A 24126-nucleotide genomic window follows, 5' to 3' on the forward strand; every position below is an offset into this window, starting at 1 on the left:
GGACCGGCGGCGGCCCCGCCCGCACTCATCCTCTCGCAGAACCCGCCCACACCGCGGCCACGCCCATGAACGGGCCACGCCCACTCGGGCAGGGCTTGGTCTCTGAACAGTAAGTCCAACTTCTTGTCCCAAGGCGGCAGGCATATATCTCGGAAGCTGCCCTCTTTTCCTTTCACAGACTGAATAGGAATCAGAGATAGAGAAAAAAGAAACGCTGAAACTTGGCATTTGGGCAGACCTAAACTTGTCAAAGTTTGGTCCCTAGAGACCAAGAACATTTCAAACCTTTGTCTTATAAGTAGAGAACAAGATCAAACTCCCCCACAGTTCTAGATTTACTGAACAATAGACATACTTATTTTACCAATACAATTTGTTAGGCTTATACTAGGTCCATGTAGCGTTCCATAAGCCTGAAATCTTCGGAAGAAGCCAAGAAGAAAAGAAGCAATGAAGAGAAGAGGTAAAGGAGGGGGGGCGGGAGGGAGCGCTCCTGAGCTCCTTAGCTCCCCTGAGAGCTGCATCACCTCTGCTGAGGAGGCTTTCACTCAGAGCTTATGATTCCTGAGCTCCCATGTCTCAGGATGCTGTTCCATTGGGACACTGCCCCACCTCAGAGCTGTAAGGTTCCTGAGCTCCCGTGTCTCAGGAGTTCCTCTCCATCCTCATCCTTCATCTTGCAAGAGTGAATCCTCCCCTCTGTGATTCCACAGTGCTTTTCCCACAATCCTACAAAAAGCTTAGCTGTAATTGTGAGTTATTTAATTATCTACCTCTCACAGTAAATTTTGAAGTCCTCAAGGGCAGAGTCCTTGTTTGCATTTATGTACCCTGGTCTAGCCTTGGCCCTTCTGTGGGCAAGTACTGTGCATCTTTTATTTAGGTATGAACCTGTACCACATTAAGATATCATGAGCTGGGAGTCTAGGAAGACTGTGTAAGGATCAAGGAAGTTTATCTACTTAGAGAAAAAATCCCGGAGACTGAAGCAACTGTATTGAAGTAATCCCCAGAGTTTGAATTAACTATGAAAGGATACAACACAGTAGCCAGGTTAAAAGTAATATTCAATTTCCAAATAAATGTTCTTAGAAACAAGAGACTTTAACTAGATAAGGGAAGAAAGAGTTCATATTTCAACAAAAAGATCCAGCTGGGGAAGGGAGACCAAACACAGCATAAGCGAACTGTCAAGCAGTCAAAGAAATGAGAGGAAGTGGAACCTAGAATCGTCTGGGCTTGAGGCCTAAGTCCCAGGTTCCAGCAGGCTTTACCTAGAGTGAGTGAACACTGCAGTGCTGGTGTGGTTGATAAAAGAGTCCCTGACTACAGGAGGAACTTAGCCAGGCAGGCCCAGTGGCAATGCTGGCATATGAGCCGCTGATACTTCCTTCCTGAGCCAACCTAGGTCTTCCAGCACGGCTAGAGACTGCTAATGTTGGATCAGGCATTGGAGTGAGCCACTGAGAAAATGACAGCATTATATCTGGCTACTTGAAAAACAATGAGATGCTAGGAAGGAGGTATAGAGGCTTGCCCAGTTCCCGTAGTAAACGAGTCCTCTTCTGCCATTTGCCTGCCTCTGGGAGTCTGGATTATTGACTCTGTGCTTACTTACCCCCTCCTCCAAGGGTCTTGGTCGGAGTCACAAGCAACATCTGGGGCCTAGTACAGTGCTCTCTACCCATGTGGGTATGGGCATCGAGCTTGCTTGAGTTCAGGTTTTTTTGTTTGTTTGTTTTGTTTTTTATTGCAGTTATCCTTTTTGCCTTATGGTCAAGTGCCCTCCTTTGGCTTCCCCCCGCCCCTCGACACGCACTGTAAACTGACCCCTTCGTGGTCTATGTGCTTTGCCCCCATATAAGCATGAGGCTTTTGTTTTATTCCTTTGTGTCCTTTGTCCAGAAAGGGAGGTAGGTATAGCAGGAACAGCAGAGCTGCCTCTATGTAAACGCTGGGCGCCGTGCAGCTACAAAAGCATCTCCTGTAGGAGGACCTAATTGAGGACTGCCTGAGAGAACAAAGATTTCTGGTGCAAACAATGCTAGCAAGTCGGGAAGTATTTTCTCAGGACCAATGGGGCGTGGGCGGAGGGTATCAAAGGAGCTTGCAGCTGAGCTCAGATGAGCTTGCTACAGCATTCTCACCTGCTCCTGAGTCTGTGTCTTGCATGGCTCTGTGCCAACTCAACCCAAGCCCCAAGGGCAAGTAAGGTCAGGCAGCGAGCTGTCCAGAGCACAGGGAACAGGGAGGTACATACAAACCTGGCTTACTTTGCTCTAATTAGAAAGGCAGCCAATGAACACAAAGGTCATGAACTCACAAACCTATTATGACTGATACAATCTTCTTAAAGCAGTACTGGAGCTCACCACGTTTTTAAACTGGTGGTCAGCACATCAGGACCTGGCTGAGAGTCAGGCACACTTAAATCTTGAATATAACCTTAACATCACCCTAGACCTGCTGACCGGCCCACAGGGCAAACAATAACCCAGTTACAAAAGCTACTATCAGCCAACCAGCCTACTTCAGCCAGGTGGCCAATCTGTCTTTCAAGGCCCTTAAGGCCTGCACTCCCAGAGATCCCTCTGCCTACTTCCCTACAACAATCTGACAAGTCCTTTATGGACTTTCTCACAAGGACTACTGAGGCAGTGGAGGGAAGGGTCGATTCAGGACCCACTCGAGACATGCCTTTTAAACAATTGGCTTGGGAGGGTCTTAATGTTTCCACCCGAGACGCAGAGGTGGCAGTCCACAGTAATGATAGCCTTCATACATGGGTAGTGTCCACCAGAGACCTTGACCTAGGCCAGACCCTATAGCAACTCTGACTACCTTTCCCAGTGCCCTCTTGGCATCAGGCAAAGATCTGAGGACAGACTTGCAGAGAGGCCTGCCTGATGTCATCAAAGAAGACCTGCTCATCCATCGTAAGGATGGTGCCCATGTCCTCTAATGTGTCCCTGCCCCAAAGAGTGTGAGGGATGTCAGCAACAACAAATCCCATCTAGGCGTCCAGTCATGGGTGAATGTGAAAACTTAAGGAGAGCCCACCATTTAGTCGTCTTGGAGCAGTCTCCTCTTATTGACAGGGCTGAGGGACACGCCTTTCGGAGCGTTAAGACATCCTCAGAGTTTATCAGAGGAGTTCTAAGACCTGCAGTCTCCCGCCCAGTGAAATCCTTTATTATTGCAAGGACACTTTGTCCTTGGCCTACTGTTCAGGCAGTCTCTACAGAGATGTCCTGTCTTTCTGCAGTCACAGCAGGAGCAATGGCTGACAGGCTCTCCTTAAGTTTTCACATTCACCCATGACTGGACATCTAGATGGGATTTGTTGTTGCTGACATCCCTCACACTCTTTGGGGCAGGGACACATTAGAGGATATGGGTGCCATCCTTACAATGGATAATCAGGTCTTCTTTGATGACATCATGGAACGTGAACAGCTCAAGGCCTCCTAAAAGGGGATCACCCCCAATTCTAAGGGACACCGCCCACCCAGGGCCTCCTTCCATCTCGGTATCTGACTCTCGGTATCCACACTGCTGGCCTGGACGTCAGATACTGATATCTGGGTGAACCAGCGGCCAATCACTGAACCAAAATTGTCCACACTCAAAGAACTGGTTGAGGAACAACTTAAATTGGGCCACTTAGAGCCCTCGACCAGTAGACATAACACCCTATCTTTGTTATAAAAAGGAAGTCAGGAAAATATAGACCCTTACGAGATCTGAGAACTATCAGTGAACAAATGGGAGAAATGGGGACTACTCAGGCGGGACTGCCTCATCCCGGTGCCCTCCCAGCCTTCTGTCACAGACTGGTGATGGATATGAAGGACTGATGTTTTCCAAATCCTCCTGGCACTACAGGACGGATGCAGATGTGCCTTTACAGTGTGGAAGCCTAGTATAGAAAAGACCAGCTAAGAGACACCAATGGACATCCTCCCACAGGGAATGAAAAATAGACCCACCATCTGCCAGCTTTCAGTGGCTGAGCTGTGCCTCAAGCAGTCCCTGAAGATATTTTGATCATCCGCTAGATGAACAACATTATGCTGGCACATCCTGATTCATCTCCTTTACAAGGAGTTACCTCACAGCTCCTAAGACTTAGAAGAGCTTAATCTGTGGGCTGCCCCCTGAAAAGCTTCAGTCAGTGCCCCTGTATGCCTCTCTGGGATTCTCTTTCTAAGCAGATTAGACCCCTGGCCTTCTCTATTTCTTGGAAAGAGATCTACTCCCTCATGGGGCTTCAATAACTATGTGGGACTGTTAATTGGTTAAAACCATTTCTTCTGATCCCAGATTAAGAAATGAGAAATCTCTTCTCCCCATCGGAAGGCCCCGATAGCCCCTGACTAAAATCACCCTTACGCAGGACGGTAAGAGACTCCTGCAGAAGATAATGGCCTGCTTGTCTGACATGAGCCTTAATAGGCACGACCCTTTGAGGCCTTTGCTGGCAACAATTATTTGGGTCCTAGGGGCCCTGTGGCAAAATGGCCCCCTCATGTGACTGCACCAAGCTCACTCAGAAATACATAAGGTAACTTCCAAATATGAAATCACCTTTAAGCTTGCTCTTAAGGCTTGGCAAGAGAATTTGTAATAAGGAACCTGATAAGGTAATATTGCCCTTTTCTCTTAAGCACTCTCAACCCGTAATGGCAGATTCCCTTACTTTTCAAGAAATGATGACAGGCTTTGCAGACACTCCCCAGATAACCACCTGGCGGCCCCTTCCCACTTACATATTGAAATTAAGCCCTACAGCCTCCCCAGTTGTACCCTGATCCCTAAGGCCACTGCCAACAAAGATACGGGATATTACTAGAGGCCAGACTTGAAGGATGTTACTCCATCCTTCTGAACCCTGGATCAGACCAATTAGGGGAGTTGTTGGGACTCCTGAGGATCTCTGAACTCTGTCAGACTGAGCCTGTCATATTTTCAGACAATCAGTACGCAGTATAGACTCTTTGAACCCTACCATTGTCCTACACAATAGTTATAAAAGCCCATACACGTCCTTATGACTCCCTTCAAGGAGCCCTTGAGCACAGGGCACAGCACGGTTCATTTCTCATATCATAGCCCACTCCAGGCTGCCAGCAATCTTGGCTAAGGGCAATGAGATGACTGACTTAATGACTGTTGACCAGGGGTTCTTGGAACAGGCTAGACCATTGCATCAACAATTTCTCCTTTCCTTGAGAAACTTAGAAAAGCACTTTCCAGAATTATCCATGACACAATGCAGACATCACGCAAGATCTCACCTCACTTGCACCCCATTTGCACCGTGAGTGCCTCTCAATAGGGGAGGTGTCAACCCAAGAAGGTTACTCCCCAATGTTATTTGGTGGATGGGTGGGACTCACTAGCCCTCTTTTGGTAATTTTAGATATGTACAAGCTATTGTAGGCACTTGCTCCTCCCTTGTATATGCTGTGGCCTTGATGGGAGAAAAAGCTTCCCTCCACATCAAGGCTGTGAAATCTGTTATGTTGGTTATGGGTGTTCCATGGGCTTCCAAGACGGGTAATGACCCTGCCTATGCCTCTCAACAATTCAGTGAGATTAACCATACTTTTGGGATTCCCTAACCCTCAAGACCAAGTGATAATAGAAAGGTCCACTGGGACTCTAAAGGAGTTTACCTCCCCGGAATCTAAACGTGACCCTCACTTAGCCCTGGGAAGAGGCCTTGTCTCACCTAAACTTCCTTACTTTTGATGATCAGGATTAAGCCCTGCCTATAAGCATTGGGCCTTCCTACCCAGGAATACCCGTCTACATTGGTACAATGGAGAGATCTCCTAACGTCACGATGGCAGTCACCTGCCCTCTTGCTGATGTGTTTTTCCTCAGGACTCCACAACGCCAGGATGGGTAAGCCATGGAAGAGGAGGACAGGGATGAAGTCTCCTCACCCTGACTGAAGAGGCAGCATTTGTTAGAGATGTGTCTCTACTTGCCTGTGATCGTTTTCATGCCACCCATCTTACACTTTATCAAGTACAAAATGTTTCCTAGGCTCATGAACCGCTGGCCCACTACATTAAGAGAACCTGATCCAACAAATTCTTAAAGAGAGGATATCAACACCCGGAGATGATACGTAGCAGGTAGTTGGCTGGAATGCTGAGTGGTAAGTGTAGAGCGAACAAGGGATAGTTTTGGGTTTGTGTACATATTGAAAGGGATAGAGACATCTGCCCTCCAGGTACCCCTCCAGCCTGAGTGAGCTTTCTTGTTCTTTCCTCCTGGGAAAGACTCCTTGGGATAGAAGGATTCCTTCCAGCCAGCTGTGAGCCCGACTGTTTCCTGTGTCATCCACACCCTCTCTCACATCTCTGGCCAAGTTGGACAGGACCTAGTTATGGTGGCCTTGCTGTTTAAGATAGGAAGGACCTTTCTGGAACATTCTGCAACATGCTTTGGTCAATTTCTAGATATTTCTGCTGGAAAGGCAGGAGGCATTAGAGTTAAATGTCATCCTCTACTAAATATGGGGTTCTAAAGCCACTGACACCTAGGAGGGTGGCCCCCTTGGAGCCTGTACAGGGCATACCCAGACATCAAATTCTCAGCACAAAGGAGATTATTACCCAGGAGGGGTACTGTGTGTGTGTGTGTGTGTGTGTGTGTGTGTGTGTGTGTGTGTGTGTACCAAAAAGGAGCAAGCAAAAAGCAGGTGGGTTTTTGTTTGGTTTTTGTTTGGTTTTGTGCAGGAGCAGGAGTGGGTTTTTAAGGAGAAAAAGGGGGTGGAGTCTGTGCTAAGGTGAGTTGGTAAATTAATTTTGATTGCACGTTAGGCAAACAATGAATTTTGATTTTTGGACCTTGGTGTTTTGTCTCAAAATGAGTCAGAGGCCAAATAAGGGAACAGAACTTGGGGATTAATTATAAGAAAGCAAACAGTTTTTAGCAAGGGGGAGAAGGTTAAAAGGCAAAGTCTCTCAGCCCCACTTTGCCATGTTCAAGCCTGTTAGACCCTGCAACGCCAGTGGCAGGAGAATGCCCCTTTCAAGGCTCAGCTTGGTGAGGACAGTAAGAGGCATGTGGAAACAGGCTGAGTTGAAGATGATACCACACAACCAGCTTTCCTTAGGGGATGCTTTGAAACCAGGTCAGTTCTGCACAGGGAATGATGTATACACAGCCCCTGACCTGAAGTGGATGATGATCTCAGGACAGGCCTCGGAAAAAAGCTTTGGAGTCCCACCTAGACACCTCGCATCCCTGTCCTTCAAGACGATTTTCCTCCAGTTGGGCTGTCTCTGAAATACTCCAAACTCATTTCCTTCCATAACTTAGGTATATATTTCTCATGTCCCATAACACTCTTACTATATCACCTCCTCCCTTGTATCTCTCTTGCCTTTCCTTCAAAATCTTATGTCCCATAACACTCTTACTATATCCCCCTTTCCCTTGTACCTCTCTTGTCTTTCCTTTGAAATCATATCCTAGGGGGTGGAGAGATGGCTTGAAGGCTAAGAGAACTTCTTGATGCTCTTCCAGAGGACCTGGGTTCAGTCCCTAGCAGTCACATCAGGAGGCCCACAGTCACCAGTAACTCCAGTTTCAGGAAATTGGACGACACCTTCTGGCCTCCTGAGGTACCTGAACACATATGTTATGAACACACACACACACACACACACACACACACACACACACACACACGCACATGCACACAGGGAGGGGGAACAGGGGAGGGATAAGTTTTTTCCAGCTCATTCTGTATCCTGTTTGTATAATAGTCCTAGAACAAAAACCTGCCAGGAGTAACAATAGTGATGAAGTGATGGCTGTGGTGAGAGCTAGCTAGCATTTGCTGTGCTTGTTACTAGTCTGCATTTAACTTTTTTTTTTTTTGAGACAGGGTCTCTATATAGTCTTGAATATCTTGGTATTTGCTATGTAGGCCAGGCTGGCCTTCAAGTGCTGAAATTAAAAGCATGTACTACTACACCACATCAACATTTAGTTTTTGTAAAATCTTAGCAAAGATTAGTGGAGAATGAGGCTCAGGCTCTGAGCTTAGCACCCTTCATGGTCTATTATCATTTTCACCCACTTTCTCCTCTCTGAGGGAACACGAGATTATTCCAATGGATAGCATTGGGCTGCCTTTATTCTGTGCTCTAAGCTGTAATTCCAGTTACTTCCTACTCTTTCCTTTCTGTTTGTATGTGCACATATATGTGCACGCATGTGGATGCCAGACCTTCATGGTGGGGACAGGGGCTGCACAAATGCAATCTTAGCACTTGGGAGGCAGAGACTGAAGAAGCAAGGTCAAGGCCAGTCTGGTTTAAAAGTGCATTCCGGGCTAGCCAAGGCTACAGAGTGAGACCCAGTCACAAACAACGGACTCAGAAGCTCAGTGCTGTGCGTATTTAATCTAATACTCATGGCAGTAACTCTCCTAGGATGCTTCCCTAACCAGAGATAGGAGGATCCTCAAGTGGAGTATATGGCTGTGGATATACTTCACATGGACCCAGATTTCTGAGACTCCTAATCGTCCCATTTGTTCGTAAAACTTTCCAAATGGAAAAATATTCTTTCTTCAGTGCCAAGGAGAATTAAGTCTTATGATGGTTTGTATATGCTTGGCCTGGGGAGTGGCACTCTTAGGAGGTGTGGCCCTATTAGGAGTAGGCATGTCACTGTGAGCATGGGCTTTACTACCCTGGTTCTCGATGCCTAGGAGCCAGTCTTCCACTAGCAGCCTTCCGATGAAGATGAAGAACTCTCAGCTCCTCCTGCACCATGCCTGCCTGGATGCTGCCATGTTCCCACCGTGATGATAATGGACTGAACCTCTGAACCTGAGGGCCACCCCAATTAAATGCTGTCCTTTATAAGGCTTGCCTTGGTCATGGTGTCTGCTCACAGCAGTTAAACTCTAACTGGGACAAGTCCTTTTATCCATGTAAATTTTGTTTTTCTAACTCTTCAGTGGCTGGCCTTGTATTAAAAAGCAGGAAATGGAGTGGTCCCGGCGTGGACTGACTGGGAGGCAGTGGGACTGATCCTTTGCCACCTACTGAATAGACGCCTTAAAAATCCCAGGGCCAGTCATAGGAAGACAAGGCTGTATGACCACTCTGGGCAACCTCCACCGAAAGACAGCAGGCATCGCAACCCTGAAACAACCAGTGGCCCTTGTGAATTGTTAGAGTGAGATCCAGATCTGTATGGACTGCCAACTGTGCTTCTGTGTTGAACATGGTTGGTCTTCGTTAAGAATCCACCCACCTGTCTAAGAAGAAAGGAGTTGGGGAGGAGAAGGTAGAGGGCGGGGGTGGGGGTGGGGGAGCACACTCTGTGATGTGTGTGATGGGGCCCAGAAAAAGAAGATCACTGTCCTGTCAAGCTGACTGGAACTGCTGCCTTCCTACAGCTTGCCTTCATTCAGTCCCTCAGGCGTCGTCCCAAGCCCTCACTCGGTGCCAATTGTACAAAATTTTATGTGGAAGGTGGCAGGGTCTGCAGATGCCAGGGTGGGCTTAAAAGCAATTGCCCAGCAGTAGCAGTGTACCTCGGGTGCCACGGAGAAGGGGCACTGCTCCCCAACATCCTTCAGTGATCCTCGGAACTCAGAGGCAGCTGGCCCTCAGACCTTAGCAACCAGCAGCAGGTCTGGACTCCCCTCATCTCTCTGGGTCCCAGGCCTTAGCCAGACCCTTGGCACCCATTTGCTTCATTATCACTCGCAGCTCTGTCTGGATCTCACACCTTGTCTCAGTTACGGCTTCGTTTTTTTTTTTTTTTTTTTTTTTTTTTTTTTTTTTTTGGTTTTTTTTTTTTTTTTTTTTTTTTTTCCGGAGCTGGGGACCGAACCCAGGGCCTTGCGCTTCCTAGGTAAGCGCTCTACCACTGAGCTAAATCCCCAGCCACGGCTTCGTTTTTAATCTTCTCCTTCCAGCCATTCATCCCCAAATAACTGTCTGTATTCCAGCACACTGTACTGTTTCCACCACCTCCGCTCCACCCCGTGGAGATAGTGACAGGGATGGCACTCTTAGGAGGTGTGGCCTCATTGGAGTGGGTGTGGCCTTGTTAGAGGAAGTGTGCCACTGTGGCATTGGGCTTTGTGACCCTCCTCTTAGTTGCCTGGAAGCCAGTTTTCTCCTGTTTGCCTTTGGAACAAGATGTAGAACTCTCAGCTCCTCCAGCGCCATGCCTGCCTGGACACTGCCATGCTTCCCACCCTGATGATAATGAACTGAACCTCAGAACCTGTGAGCCAGCCCCAATTAAATGGTGTCCTTTATAAGTGCTGCCTTGGTCATGGTGTCTCTTTGCAGCAATGGAATTCCTAAACAAGACGCCCTTCAGCCCCCACCCCCCACCCAGGGCTGAGGATTAAACCCAGGGTCTCACGACATGCTAGGTGAATTCTCTACACCCCCAGCCCTTCCGTTCTCTATGCCTGACCCCAGTAAGCATTCACACCCGAACTCCCCTACCCTCCTTTTGCTTTTCCGTACTGGGAACTGAACTACAGTCTTATTCGTGGTAGGCAAATGCCTCTTAATTTTAGTTCTGTGACAGGTTGTAACTAAGTTTTCTAGGCCAGCCTGGCATTCAGTCTGTAGCACAGGCAGGCCTTGAACCTGTGATCCTCCTGCCTCAGTGTCCTAAGTAGCTGGGATTACAAGCCTGTGAGGCCCAGATGCCAACAATGAATACTTACTTCTGTCAAAGTTCAGTTCTGCTGACTACACCTCCCTCTCTGCCTCCTTTCAGTGATTTATTTTATATGATACTCCTCCTGGTTTTCAGCCTCTCTCCCTGCCATCCCTCTCAGACACCTCTCTCCACTCCCTCAGGTTACCTTTTATCCTTCCCTCCCTGGCCAGGCCACTCCAATCATCCCTAACAGTTCAGTCTCACTTCGTTGAGCCCCCAGTGTGAGCGCCATTGAGCCAGACTGACAGACCCTACTGCCTTGATTTCCCCATAGCTTAAGAAAACCAAACCGAACCGAACCAGATGTGACTCCATTTTCCCAGTAACTTGGCAGAAAAGTACAAAAGTCTTGAATTTCTGTTTCACTCAAGGACAGACACTTCAGGAAGTCCTGTTAGCATTTCCATGGGAGCATCTCCAGAGACAAGTCTCTTTTTTTTTTTTAAATGAAATATTACAGACTTTAATAAAATGTTGCAACAATGATTACAGACCAGTAACATCGTATATAAAGGAAAATGACAGCATATAAATCATAATAATAATTAAATGCCATTTCTTTTGAGGCAGGGTCTCACTATGCAGCTCTGACTAGCCTGGAACTCACTACATAGATTAGGCAGCCATGAACACATTGAGATCTGCTTGCCTCTGCCTCTGTAGTGCTGGGATTAAAAGCCTACACCACAGTGACTGGCCTAAAAATTTATTTTAAAGCCCAGGACTTAAATGTACCTTGTTGGTAGAGGACTTTGCTTCACATGGGCAAGGTCCTAGGTTAGATCCCAACACACACACACACACACACACACACACACACACACACCACGCACGCACACTCAGAAAAAAAATCACAACTAGAAATTTAAAAAGGAAGAAAAGAATGTAAAACACAATTTCAGAAATACTGTCACTGACCACTGAAGTGAAAAACAGTAAGTCAGCAAGCTTACTGTCCAGGAAACTGGTTTTTCATTTGGAAAGGACACTTTTATATCCCTCCTCTCTTTCGATCCCTTGGCATCATGATAAAAGTTTCTCCAAATAAGGGAAGTTCGGCTTTATGAAAACTTACTGAATTGCTACTATTTCTCAAATGTCATGTTATGGTAAGAAACACAAATCAAAACAAAGTGACACTGGGGAACATGACCACAACAAATGTCCCCAAAGCACACCCTGAAAACACCAGGGTGAGTGGAGACGGAGGGGCTGAGGGAGGAAGTAGGGAGAAACCACGAAACGGGTAAGATATATATATAGATTCCTGATGGCCTGTCTCCATCCATTCGGGGGAGATACAACTGGAAGGAACGAATTACACATCCTTCAAGATAGAGCAGCTGAGCTCTGATAGGCTCGACAGACGATGAGAGAGGTGGGGTGAGGTAGAAACCTCTGGGCAGAGCCCAAAGACTATTAGCTGGGATACTGGCTGAGGATGGACCCAGAAACTTGAATATTACAAACACAGTATTGACAACAGCACAGAGGGCCCGAGCCACAAAATGCAACACAGGAAATTCACAAAATCAAGCAAGACCCATAGCAAGCAAGGACGGAGGTTATCTACACAGATGGTTAAGGAAATGTGTATAAGAAGACAGTATTGTTTAGCACCTACAAGCCAGGCAAAAGTACAAACTGGCTTTTAAACCCAATACTGCACAGATACAAAATGAGATATTCAAACATTGTCAGGAGTATGAAATATTCCAGAATAAGAGAGGTGACTAAACTATATTAATAATTCTGTGCAAAAAGGGATTATGTATAAACCCAAGTAACAAATAAGGACAGAGCACACAAACTGTGATGTCTGTAATGTAAGCTGTATAAATGAAGTCTAGAAAACACCAGCTGGACCAAGAAGGCAGCAGAAACCTGTCCTCCATCCAGAGCTTCGAAGGCATTCAAGAGCTACAGAGGGAGGCTACAGCTTCAGGACTCACCCTGGACTGCGTGCTCAGAATTTTACCCTCTCTTTGCCAACTCCAGGTCCAACGTCAACTGCAAGTATATTTTCGTTTCTACCCTGGGTTCTGCCAATCAGCTGTGAGGTAGGTATTGGAGTTGCCAATGATACTAAGTGAGGGAAAGAAAGACCGGCTAAAAACTCCATCTCAGCAGAAGTCTTCCTTCTGATCCTCCAAGATGCACAAACTGCTTCTTGCTTCCTCCGATGCTCAATGCTCCTTAAGGTTTACTGGGGCTTCCAGGGCGATTGAGCACCGGCAGGGAAGAAAGGCCTGGCCTCCACAGCCCCGGCCCCGGGGGTTCCTTGTTTCCCAAGGCCTTGTGATTGCTCAGTAGAAGTCGAGTTGTCTTTCTCTTCAAGCATCTTGTGCAACTTCTTATGTCTGTAGGTAGAGATTATCTGGAAATTCACCACACTTGAAACACGAAGTTCTTGGTCCTCTAGCAACTTCAGGGTGGCAGCATGAATGAGCTGGTGGGAGCGTTTGCAGGTCTGAAAAGTGCATTCACCCCGCACAAAGGATCTGCATACGTGAAACTTGTTGCACTTATCCTTGAGGTTGCAGTAGCCATAAAGGACATCACCACCTTTGTTGTACAGCAAACAGACCTCTGGGAAAAGGCAGGGGTTGTTCTGCAAAAGCAGGATTCGAAGCTGGGCTTCATTGAGGCCAAAAGGCCCTGGTTTTTCAGAACTTGGACATTGACAGGTGTGTGGATATCATGGGACAGAGAGCAGGTAGACCAGCAGTCGTGGTGGGGGCACTTGCCCAGCATGTGGCGGCAACACAAGTCCAGCTGGTCGCAGGCCTGGCACTCCCGCTAGTAGCGGGCGCAGAGGCGCGCGGAGGACACGGCCATCACCCTGCAGCCCGTGGCGCCACCGCCTGAGCCGAGCCGAGCCTGCTGCCCTGCTGCCACCTCGGCCTCCGGGTCCCACGGGCCGTCGTGCAACTCCACCTCCTGCAGCAGGAAGCGCTCTGGGCCCGCACGCCTCAGCATGGCCTGCAGCTTTGCCTCCGACAGCTCCACGTGGCCGCGCAGGTCCTGCAGAAACTTGTGGCCACTGTCAGCACACAGCACCTTGGTGAGGAACGCGCATAGGGTGAGGTCCGCCATGGCCTGCCAGCGCATCCCCTGAGACAAGTCTCTTTTAAAAAAAAAAAAAAAAAAAAAAAGCTTCTCACCAACTCTATGTATTTTTACATATCTTCCGGGTTTGCCTACACATGTCTATGCACCATGTACATGCAGTACTCACAGAGGCCAGAGGGGGCATTGGATCCCTAGGACTGGAGTTACAGGCAGTTGTGAGCTGCCACATGGGTGCTGGAAATCAAGCTCAGGTCCTCTGGTGCCACACCCATTCCAGTGGAGTCTGTGTAACAGGAAGCTCTTGTGCTTCGTTTCTATCCAGAACAGAGGCCTGTGCCTGGAATGGCTCGGCCTCCTGGAGGTCTCTGGCAGTCTCCCTACAAAAATATGATGACTGGGGTCTATGCTTGCGGTGGAGGTGCCTTCTGTGTTCTAGCCTTGGTGATCTTGGCAGCTTTAAGCCTGTCAACAACATCTGATTTTAAGAATATAGCAGTGTGGGAAGATGGTCATGTACCTTTAGATGTCTCAGGAACTGAAAGTTCAGAGACGGAAACGTCTCACACCATCATGGTCCTGATGAACTCAACGGCTGCGATGAATTCAACTGCTGCACCCGTTAGTTCTCAGTAAATAGGAGAGAAATTAATTGCAGCAAGAACATGACTGTTCCAGAAAAGCCTTTCCCCCTTTTGGGAAAGTTTTGTTTAGCATGATTCAAAACAGTAACGATTCTTTTAGGAAGATCATAGACAAGTTCCAACAAGTTGAACAAACTTATCAAGGGTTAACTATGGTTACAAAAGTTTCCTTCCTATTCTGAGGGGCCATAAATATAGAGTTTAAACTTTATTATGACAAAGATAAATGATGAATGCATACCTGGTGCCCACAAATCTGGCAGTATAACTGCAGTTTTTTTAAACTATTGTTTGCAGTTGAGAACTGTTTCTGAGACTATGTTCAGCTTTCCTCTTTGCAAGGGACATTTGGTGGGGTGATGAATAGGAGCTGAATGATTGCCAATTATGATGTACCTGTTCTAACTACTTAAATATGTGCCAAGAAGTAAAGCTTTTTGCAGCAGCACACACCTCGAGTTTGTGTCTGTCTGTCATGCCAAATCCATTCTCTACCTGAAATCCAAGCCTTGGTCCCTCTGCTGACACACTCCCCTGGGTGGTCTGTGGCCCTCTGGAGGAGCAACTGGTGCTGGGCCATGTCTCCAGCCACTCCAGTTACCTTTCGTCTCTTTAACCAGTTCAAACCAGCACAATGGCTCCTCTAAGTTAGTGCATCAGTAAAGGTAGGGACACTATGTAATCGCACTGTGTGCCAAGCACTTTCTATGTGCCTCACATGCAGTAATCCATTTCCTCTTCACTTCAGCCCTGTGGCATGGGTGTTATGATTTCCCCAGTTTACAAGGAGGAGCCTGAAGCCCTGAGAAGCTGGTCAACTTTCCCACTTCCCTGCAGACAAGAAATAGAGGAGTTAGACTCCCAGTTTCCCCTCTGGCTCTCTGATGACCATCTGTTCATACACAGTACCCAAAGGCATGAATGAAATGCCAGAGCAGGCCCAGCTTACTTACAGTGAAACTAAAGCCTTATAATTGCCCAGTGTCCACACTGGAGACTAACCATGACTGTCAGACCATTCTGCATGGTTGCCATGTTTGTCTAGGAAGTCTTATAGGGACGCAGTCCTGCCCACTCTTTAAAAAGAAGAAAAGAATTATTTAATTTTCATGATGTGTGTGTATATGTGTGTGAGTGAGTATGTGTGAGTGTGTGTGTGTGTGTGTGTGAGTTAGTGTGTGTGTGAATGTGTGTGAATGTGTATATGAGTGTGAGTATGGGTGTGTGTGAGTGTGTGTGTGTGTGAATGTGTGTGTGTGTGAGTATGGGTGTGTGTGAGTGTGTGTGTGTGAATGTGTGTGGATGTGTGTGAGTGTGAGTATGGGTGTGTGTGAGTGTGTGTGAGTGCGTATGGGTGTGTGTGTGAATGTGAGTGTGTGAGTGTGTGTATGCGTGTGAGTGTGTGTGTGAGTGTGTGTGTGAGTGTGTGTGTGAGTGTGAATATGTGTGTGTATGTGTGTGTGAGTGTGTATGTGTGCATGTGAGTGTGTGTGAGTGTGTGTGAGTGTGAATATGGGTGTGTATTGTGTGTGAGTGTGTGTGAATGCGTATGGGTGTGTGTGTGAATGTGAGTGTGTGTGAGTGTGTGTGTATGCGTGTGAGCATGCATGCGTGTTCAGGGAGGCCAGAATAAGGCATGGGCCCCTCTGGAACTGGAGTTACTGGTGATTACAATCCATCCAGCGTGGGTACTGGCAATGGGGTCCAGGTCCTCTAGAAGGGCAGCAAGCTCTGCAAACCACTGAGCCATCTCTGCAGCTGTCACCCACCCCACTCTTTTTTTTTTTTTGGTTCTTTTTTTTGGAGCTGGGGACCGAACCCAGGGCCTTGCGCTTCCTAGGTAAGCGCTCTACCACTGAGCTAAGTCCCCAGCCCCACCCCCCACTCTTTCACACAATCTCAAGCTGCTCCCATGCTACTGTGGCCAAGTCGCATAGTCAGTTCTAAGAGAACAAAAAGTCCAAATGTTAAGCATCTGTTCTCTCTCTCTCTCTCTCTCTCTCTCTCTCTCTCTCTCTCTTACACACACACTCACCAGACTTGATTCTGCTTCAGTCACTCAGGCCTCCGGTCACTCCAGCCTCCTGGCTGCCTTGCTGCTGGATTCTGCCCTTGCTGGTCTTTCTGCACAGCATGCCTCCTGCCAGGACCTGGGATCCTGGACTCCCTTGCTCCCATTGAGTGGTCTTCTACTCAGTCTTTCACCAGAGAGCTTCCCATCACCTTACGGAAGTCGAGAACCATTCATGACCACATCTCTGTCCTCTGCTTCATTGTTGCTCATGGCTCTCAAACAGAGCCTCCCAGAGCCTGTCTTTTCCTTTATTGTCTTGGCTGTAATGCTCAGCGAGCAGTGGCTGGAACGGAGTCAGGGGCTCGGTCAATAACTGAAGAACAAGTGAGCTGCTTCAGCGAGAGTTTGGCGACTTGTGTCCCCGTTCCTCGTGTTTTCTTCTCTCCTTGGGTCTGGCTCTGTGATTCCTAATTATCCCATCACTCAGCAGCCTCCATTCCACGAGAGAAGCAGACCTTCCTACAGCACACATGGCCCTCCTTGTCCTGCCCTACCTGATCCTTCTCCCCAGCTGCAGCTCTATCTCCCTCTCTCTCAGGGCCTGGCATCCCCCACATCCAATTTTCCTGAAGTCCTTTCTGGTTCCTCTGTGTGTCATAGCCTAGAATGCCCTGTTCTCTCTCTCTCTCTCTCTCTCTCTCTCCCTCCCTCTCTCCCTCCCTCCCTCCCTTCCTTCCTTCTTTCCTTCCTTTTTCAAGACAGAGTCTCTTGTAGCCCATGCTGGCCTCAAGTGTGTTATGTATTAGAGGATGACCTTGAGTGCTGGATGCTCCTGAGTGCTGGAACTGCAAACATGTGTCACCACATCAGCTTCTGCTGTCCACTTCTGTGTGTTCTTTTAGAAAACTCACCCCAAACCCAGATTGCATGACACTTATTCTTGGTAGCCTTCTAGCTCCTCCTCCCTAAAGCGCCAATAAGCTCAAATGCAAGGTTCCCACCAAAACCATAGCCCTCACGGGCACTGGTAACGGGCTCAAATTTAAGTTGTTGGAATATATATAAAACCATGCTGTATAAAATACTAATGAATTTTGATCTTGTGTCTAGCGTAAAAATATATAACCGTTCCCAATTTAAATAAAAGCTAATTACCATGCAATTTCAAAGGGGCTATTCAAGTCCATTGCAAACCATGTTTTGCAGTCTGGCCACACGGGGGCGCCACTTTAGCTGGTAAACAGAAATCCCTGGCAATGGGCTGCCAGCCGTACTTCCTCAAGCTGTTGTTTATACACACCAGAATCTCCCTGAGTGATTGTGGGAGTTTATTTAGTTCTTGTGCATTTAAATTCTCTTTAAGTATCTTATACTGATGTCATCCAGACTCTCCAGAAGCCCTGGGACTACTGTGTGTTCTCACAAGTGCAGCTGCACCATCAGTCACCACTGCAGGGAAGTTGAATGCTTCAAGCTTCCTAATGCAGAAAACAGAGAACATGCTAAGGGCTCGCAGAAGGATGCTCTCCAGAATACATATCCATCGGAAATACCCTGTTCTATTTGTCAGAGATTGTCTGCTTGCTCAGGGCTCTGGGTTAGCTACTTGTCCAGCAAGGAGGCTCAAGGGCCATGGAGTGAGACTTTGGTTTTAAATCCTGACCCCCATCACTGCTAAGCAGTGGTCTTGTCAAGTCATAAGCTCTCTGCATCTCATTTTCTGCAAAATGGGGTTGCAGCACACAATTGGAATTGGGCTGAGTGAATGCTACCTGGACACTTCCTATAGAGGCTTGGGACAGAGGGCAGATGGTCAACCATCTTTTCTTCAGTATCCTTATCCAGAGTTTGCCAATCCCCAGCTGGAGTGCACCTGTCACAGAGTTCCCCAGTGTCTTCTTGTGTCGGCCCATGTGCTGACTGCTTGATCCAAAGAATCAGTGATCTTGGTTTTTGGCCAATCTTGATAGAAATACAGGAAGAACATTTGGGCTTTCCTGGAGGTGTAGGGGAGGGAACATTATGATGATCCTTTCTCTGCAAGCGGCCTCTCCTCTCCCCAGCCAGTGTGGTCTTGGGGCATTGCTAATCATGGACACATTCATCTGTTCCCAACCTGGGTTTTCCTAGGCTCTGAGTATCCTGAAGCCCGGGACCATGTGATTGGTCCAAACACAGGGCACTATGCCTAGAGAGCATGCGCCATGTACTGTGTGACTGGTAAGAAGTGTTCCGCATACTCAGAAGTAGGGCGAAATCTGGGAACGGGAAGGTGGAAGCTAAAAGTTAGCTTAAATTGACCACTCAGGCTTTATGCTTCAGACAGATGTGGGGGAAAATAGGGAAAAAAATCAGGGAAAAGGGCCAGTCATTAGGCGGATAGGTAGGGTGGGACTGGTGGAGGCAGTCCAGCGTGACAGTCTACTCAATGCTGAGCAGATTCCCTGCTTTGGGACGGCTTGCATGGCTCTCAAGAGGTGACAAACATCCAGTCAAATGAAGCCCCGGGCAGGCCGCCATTGATGGATCCCCTATTGACTCATTGACGGGGAAAGTATCATGTAAGTCAGGATTCCCCTGAGAAACAGAACCAGCAGAGTATGGTGGAGAGGGGCTGAGGTTCTCAAGCAATTAGCTTACACATATGTGGCAGTAAAGCCCCAAAATCTGCCAGGCAGACAAGTCAATTTATAGAGGGCAAATTTCTTTTCCCAATGGTCACCTATTTAAATGTCAATCTGACCCCAAATACCTTGGCAGAAGCATTCAGAATAATATTTTTTTTCTTTTTTTCTTTTTTTTTTCGGAGCTGGGGACCGAACCCAGGGCCTTGCGCTTGCTAGGCAAGCGCTCTACCACTAAGCTAAATCCCCAACCCCTCAGAATAATATTTAATCAAGTATTTAAGCACTGTGGTCCAGCCAAGCTGACATAAAAAGTAGCCATCAGAGCATGTAAAGAGTCATTCTGCTGTGCCCTGATGTAAGCAGTCCGCAGGAGATGTGCTGTGTCTGTCTGTCTCTCCACATACACGTATGAACACACACACAGTTACTTCAGGGGAATTCAGGGGACCATCGCCCAGTACAAGTCTTCCATCCAATGTGTTCTCCTCCCAGCCCTGTAGTCAGTCACACGTGTAAAGAAGTGGGATCAGTTCTCTGGACTTCCCTCCCCGAATCTCACCCACCAGGTTTAAGGAGGACATTAATGTGTGTCTCCTCGGTTGAGGGTGGAGTGGGCAGGGAGCAGCTGGTGTGTTCAAATTGGGTATTTGGGGACATTTGAACAAAGGTCAGGCTTACAAAGATGTAAAGAATTCAAAACTAGGAAGTCCCTGCGTTGCCTAGTCACATGGGCATCATCACCACCACCAATGCTCGCCACCTCTGCGTGATTACTTGCACGGATAGAGCATGTGACCTTGCTCAGACTACACCCAGCCTTAGGTGGCCCACAAGAAGGAAGCAGTGGGAAATGTGGCGACCCACTTTCCTCTGTCTTCTTCATCCTAATCCTTCCCTCATGGTCTGCGTGTGTCCTACCTGAAGCTGAAGACAACAGCCCAGCGTGTCTTCATAGGTCAGCTTCTGGGATGGAGGAACAGAATGGAGAAGGACAAGAGAGGATGTGAAAGGGGACCCTGGAGCCATCTGGCATAGAGGGAGAGAACTCTCCCTCTCCAAACCTGCCCTTCTCTTCTCTCCCTCAGAGCTGGGTGTGAGGAGGAGTGGGCACTGTTCTCGACCTCAAATCCCCCTCTGAAGCACCTGCGGTGTGTACTTAGGCCTTGATGTTTTCACACAGGAGAGGAGAGCTCCCTCCTCCTCTCCAGATCCTCTTCTCCCTTCATTTCCTGGTCCCCTCTCCTTCCCCTTTCTCTCACTCTCTTCCTCCTCCTTCTCTTCTGGTTTTTACACAAGGTCTAACCATGTAACTCTAGCTGGCCTTGAATGTAATCCTCCTGTCTCAATCTCCTGAGTGCCAGGTGTCTAGTCCCAAGATATCCCTTTTTCCAAAGTCTGGCATTTAGACAAAGCCTGCACCCCATCAGAGACTTAGGAAAATAGTTTCTACCTGTTTAAAGGAAGGGTTCTCCTTTTCTTCCATTAACATACGCCCGAGGTGCCTATTAGCACAGCAAGATCTGTGGTAGCTTCTAAGGCTCCTTCAATCTCTACTCAACAGATGCCTGTTAAACCCCTGTCTTCCACCCCAGTTTACAGGTTCCCCTCCTCCCAGGTAGCCATGCCCCTTTAAACCGTGGAAATACAACCCCCCCATCCCCTTCTCCCACCCCAGTTGTTCTCTCTGTTTTCCCTGTCTTGGCAGTTTAGAATAAACTTTTACCTACAGAGTGTGCCTTTTTTTTTTTCCCCCAGAGCTGAGGACCGAACAGAACCCAGGGCCTTGCGCTTGCTAGGCAAGCGCTCTACCACTGAGCCAAATCCCCAACCCCGGCTTTTTTTTTTTTAAAGCAGTCTGTAGAATTTTATTAAGCAGTTTTACCAAAAGCATGAATTTTCTTTTTTCCCATTAATATATTTATTCATTCACTGCCTCTGCTCCTCCTGACCCTCCTCACACAGTCCCTCCCTCCCACCCCCTCCTCTTCTCTGAGAGGGTGAAGGCCCACCTGGATATCCACCCACCTTGGCACATGAAGTCTCTGTAGGGCTGGGTGCATCCAGACGAGGCTGCCCTATTTTGGTTTCCTTACTGCACCCACTTCAATTTTTAGGAATGCAGACTGCACCATTGTAATATATTTCTAAAGTAGCTAAACTTTTCTGTATGAGTTCATGCCAACTGAAAGCAAAACATGGCCACCTCCCTGAGGGGATGCAGCCCTGCTGTGGAGAGCAGGTGTCTAGTGTGATCCGTGGGTGCAGAACGAAAGGCATTGTGGGTCCACAGAGATGATAAACGGTTCTTTCTCCAAGGTGTGTGTGAAGGACACATGAAAGTGGCAATGTTGGTGTTGTTTTGCGAGGGAGTGGGAGTTGAGACAGGACCTCATGCATTCCAGACTGGCCTTGAGAACTCACTATGCTGACAAAGATGACCTTGAACAGCTGGTCCCCTGCCTCCATATGCTGGCTACTTTTTTTTATGTCAACATGATACAGCCTACAGTCATTTTGGAAGAGAGAACCTCTATAGAGAAAATGTCCCCACCATATTGACCTTTAGACAGGCTTGTGGGACATTTTCTTGACTCCTCGTTGATACGGTTAATGATTGATATGGGGTAAGGGGCAGCCCACCCACTATGGGCTGGTGGTCCTGGGCTGTGTAAGGAAGCAGGCTGAGCAAGTCATAAGGAGCAAGCCAGTCAGCAGCGCCCTCTGTGGTCTCTGCTTCAGTCTTCATGTTCCTGCCCTGACTTCCCTCAGTGGTGGAGTGTCACCTGAGAATTTAAAGCTGAAAGAAACCCTTTCCTTCCCAGGTTGCCTTCAGTCATGGTGTTTCACCACAGCAACCCAGACTAGACTTTCTGGATACCGGGTTTAAAAGCATGATGAATCTTAGCTTTTATCAGCTGGATTGAGAGGAGAGGCCACACCTAACAACAGGCGTGGAGAAGGCTCTGGAAAGGGCAGCACAGGGGGCTGTAGATGGAACAAGAAGAGGCAATGGTGAGAAGACGGGGTGGGGGCGCAGGGCTCTTGGGTTTTTCCATGATGTGCACTTTCAGATTTTACTCAGAACACTCAGTGATCAACTGAAGTCCCCAAGTTGGATGTTACATTTCATTGGTTCAGCTTGTTCAAACACAGCTATAAAAAGAGCTAAACAGAACTTGAAAAGGATGTTTGAAATTTCTTCTTTTTCTTTTCTTTCTTTTTTTTTTTTTTAAAGGCAGACACAGAACTTTCTACAATGCTCAGGAAACAGGATCCTCCCTGCTTTGGGAGGCATTACATGTGCTTCAAAGAGATGAAGAGATGGAAAATGGGGGGGGGGGGGCTCTCAGCACTGTGGGACAGAACAGCTTCTCAAGGATCCCCAAGGGAGCCTCTTCCTCTGTCTCTGCTGCCTTCTTCGTCTCTCTGGATCCACCCACAGCTGTTTACCCATAATCTAAACAACGAGGAGATCTAGGGTCATGGGGGAGGATGAAGGTGGGTGGCAATCAATTTTATGAGCAATAAATAGTAAGAAAACAAGCTTCTGTGATGCTTAGCTCTATAGTAGCCCGAGGCCAGGGATAGCCACTCCACCCTAGACACAGCCACCAACTTCGGCATAGCTCGCCTGGCTTGGCTCACACTGTTCCCAAGCACTCACAACTCTACATGTGAGATCTTGTTCACATGTAGCCCATGCTGGCCTCCAGCTCCTGATACTCTATGTGCTGCGATTACAGGGTAGACCATTACATTTGACTATTGCTTCCGACATTTTTACTACAATGTTTGTGAAATTAGACACACATCCGTCAGAAAATCTACTTCACAAGAAAACTCCATTCTGTGCATGCATGCGTGCACATGTAGGACAGAGTGTAGAGGATGGATGTTGATGTTGGGGGTATGTCTCAACCTTTCCCCACCATTTTTTCATGAACAAGTTTTATATGTATGCTGTTTTGACAGCATGTAGTCTGTCTATCAGGTGTCTGCAATGCCTGAGGAGGCCAGAGGAGAGTGTTGGGTTCCCTGGGGCTGGAATTACAGATGTGGGTGCTAGGAATCAAATCTGGGTCCTCGGAAAGGACAGCCAGTGTTCTTAATAGTGAAGCCATCTGTCTAGCTCCTCCACCTTACCTTTTGAAGCAGGGTCTCTCACTAGAGCATACAGATTGGCTAGACTTGTGGACAGCAAGCCCCAGGACCCTTCTGTCTCCTCTTCAGCACTGTGATTATAGATGCAAACAGCCTGGCTTTTTTTTTAAACATAGGTGTTGGATAAGGAACTCACATGCTCAAGCCTTCACAGCAAGCATGTCACCAACTGAACTATCTCCTCAGTTCCGAAGACTCCATTTTCTAAGGAATTCAGAATAACTAGGAGTTAACTGGATACCTCAAAGATTGCCAAGGTAATCCCAGGCTTATCTCTGTGAGCACACATGAGAACTCAGATCCGTAGCAGGACACTTCCCCTTAAACTAGAAGGGAATTTCTGTGTAGCATCCATTACGTGGAGGGCGCCACCCTGGTTATTATGGTTCAACCTCAGAGACAATAGGTACAGGTGAGAGGTAGGAGCCTAGAGCACTCGGGACACTGAGGAGAGGCTCTCGGAGGAGGTGAAGACCACTGGGGGGTGGGGCACATGGGTCAGTGACTCAGAACTTGCTAGAGCAAGTCACCCACCATCGCTTGTATTTGGCAAAAAATTCAAAGGTAAGTCAGAAGCAGAAAAACTTTATAGTATAAAGACTCCATGATGTATGTAGTCTTGGGCTTCATCAAGAAGGTGTGTGTGTGTGTGTGTGTGTGTGTGTGTGTGTGTGTGTGAGAGAGAGAGAGAGAGAGAGAGAGAGAGAGAGAGAGAGAGAGAGAGACTAGAAATTTTATCTTTATGTGATTGCATGAGAACGTATTTGGCAGTCTCCAGTTGGCCTTTAGTTGGTGGTCAGGGCTGGTAGAATGCTGACAGCCACTGCCCAAGTCCTGGCTGTTCTTGGCAGGTTACTACAGCAGAGCTGTGGCTCCCAGGCTT

The 24126-nt window shown here is 47.7% G+C and overlaps 1 long non-coding RNA gene and 1 pseudogene across 2 annotated transcripts; one reads left to right on the forward strand and one right to left on the reverse strand.

The window, feature by feature from the left end:
- The first annotated feature begins 81 nt into the window (after positions 1 to 81).
- LOC134486962 (uncharacterized) lies at positions 82 to 10315 on the forward strand. The gene is made up of 3 exons (XR_015620413.1): positions 82 to 463; positions 6055 to 6169; positions 8741 to 10315. It is a non-coding gene; the product is annotated as an uncharacterized LOC134486962 (long non-coding RNA).
- A 2518-nt stretch (positions 10316 to 12833) lies between these two features.
- Positions 12834 to 16566, reverse strand: Zc3hav1-ps9 (zinc finger CCCH-type containing, antiviral 1, pseudogene 9; annotated as a pseudogene). Its single transcript, XR_015620412.1, has 2 exons — positions 16477 to 16566; positions 12834 to 13855 (listed from the first exon to the last, which is right to left on the reverse strand). The product of XR_015620412.1 is annotated as a zinc finger CCCH-type containing, antiviral 1, pseudogene 9 (transcript).
- Positions 16567 to 24126: the final 7560 nt, after the last annotated feature.

The sequence above is a fragment of the Rattus norvegicus genome, chromosome 5, assembly GCF_021556685.1.
Source record: "Rattus norvegicus strain SHRSP/BbbUtx chromosome 5, alternate assembly SHRSP_T2T, whole genome shotgun sequence".
Lineage (NCBI taxonomy): Eukaryota > Metazoa > Chordata > Mammalia > Rodentia > Muridae > Rattus > Rattus norvegicus.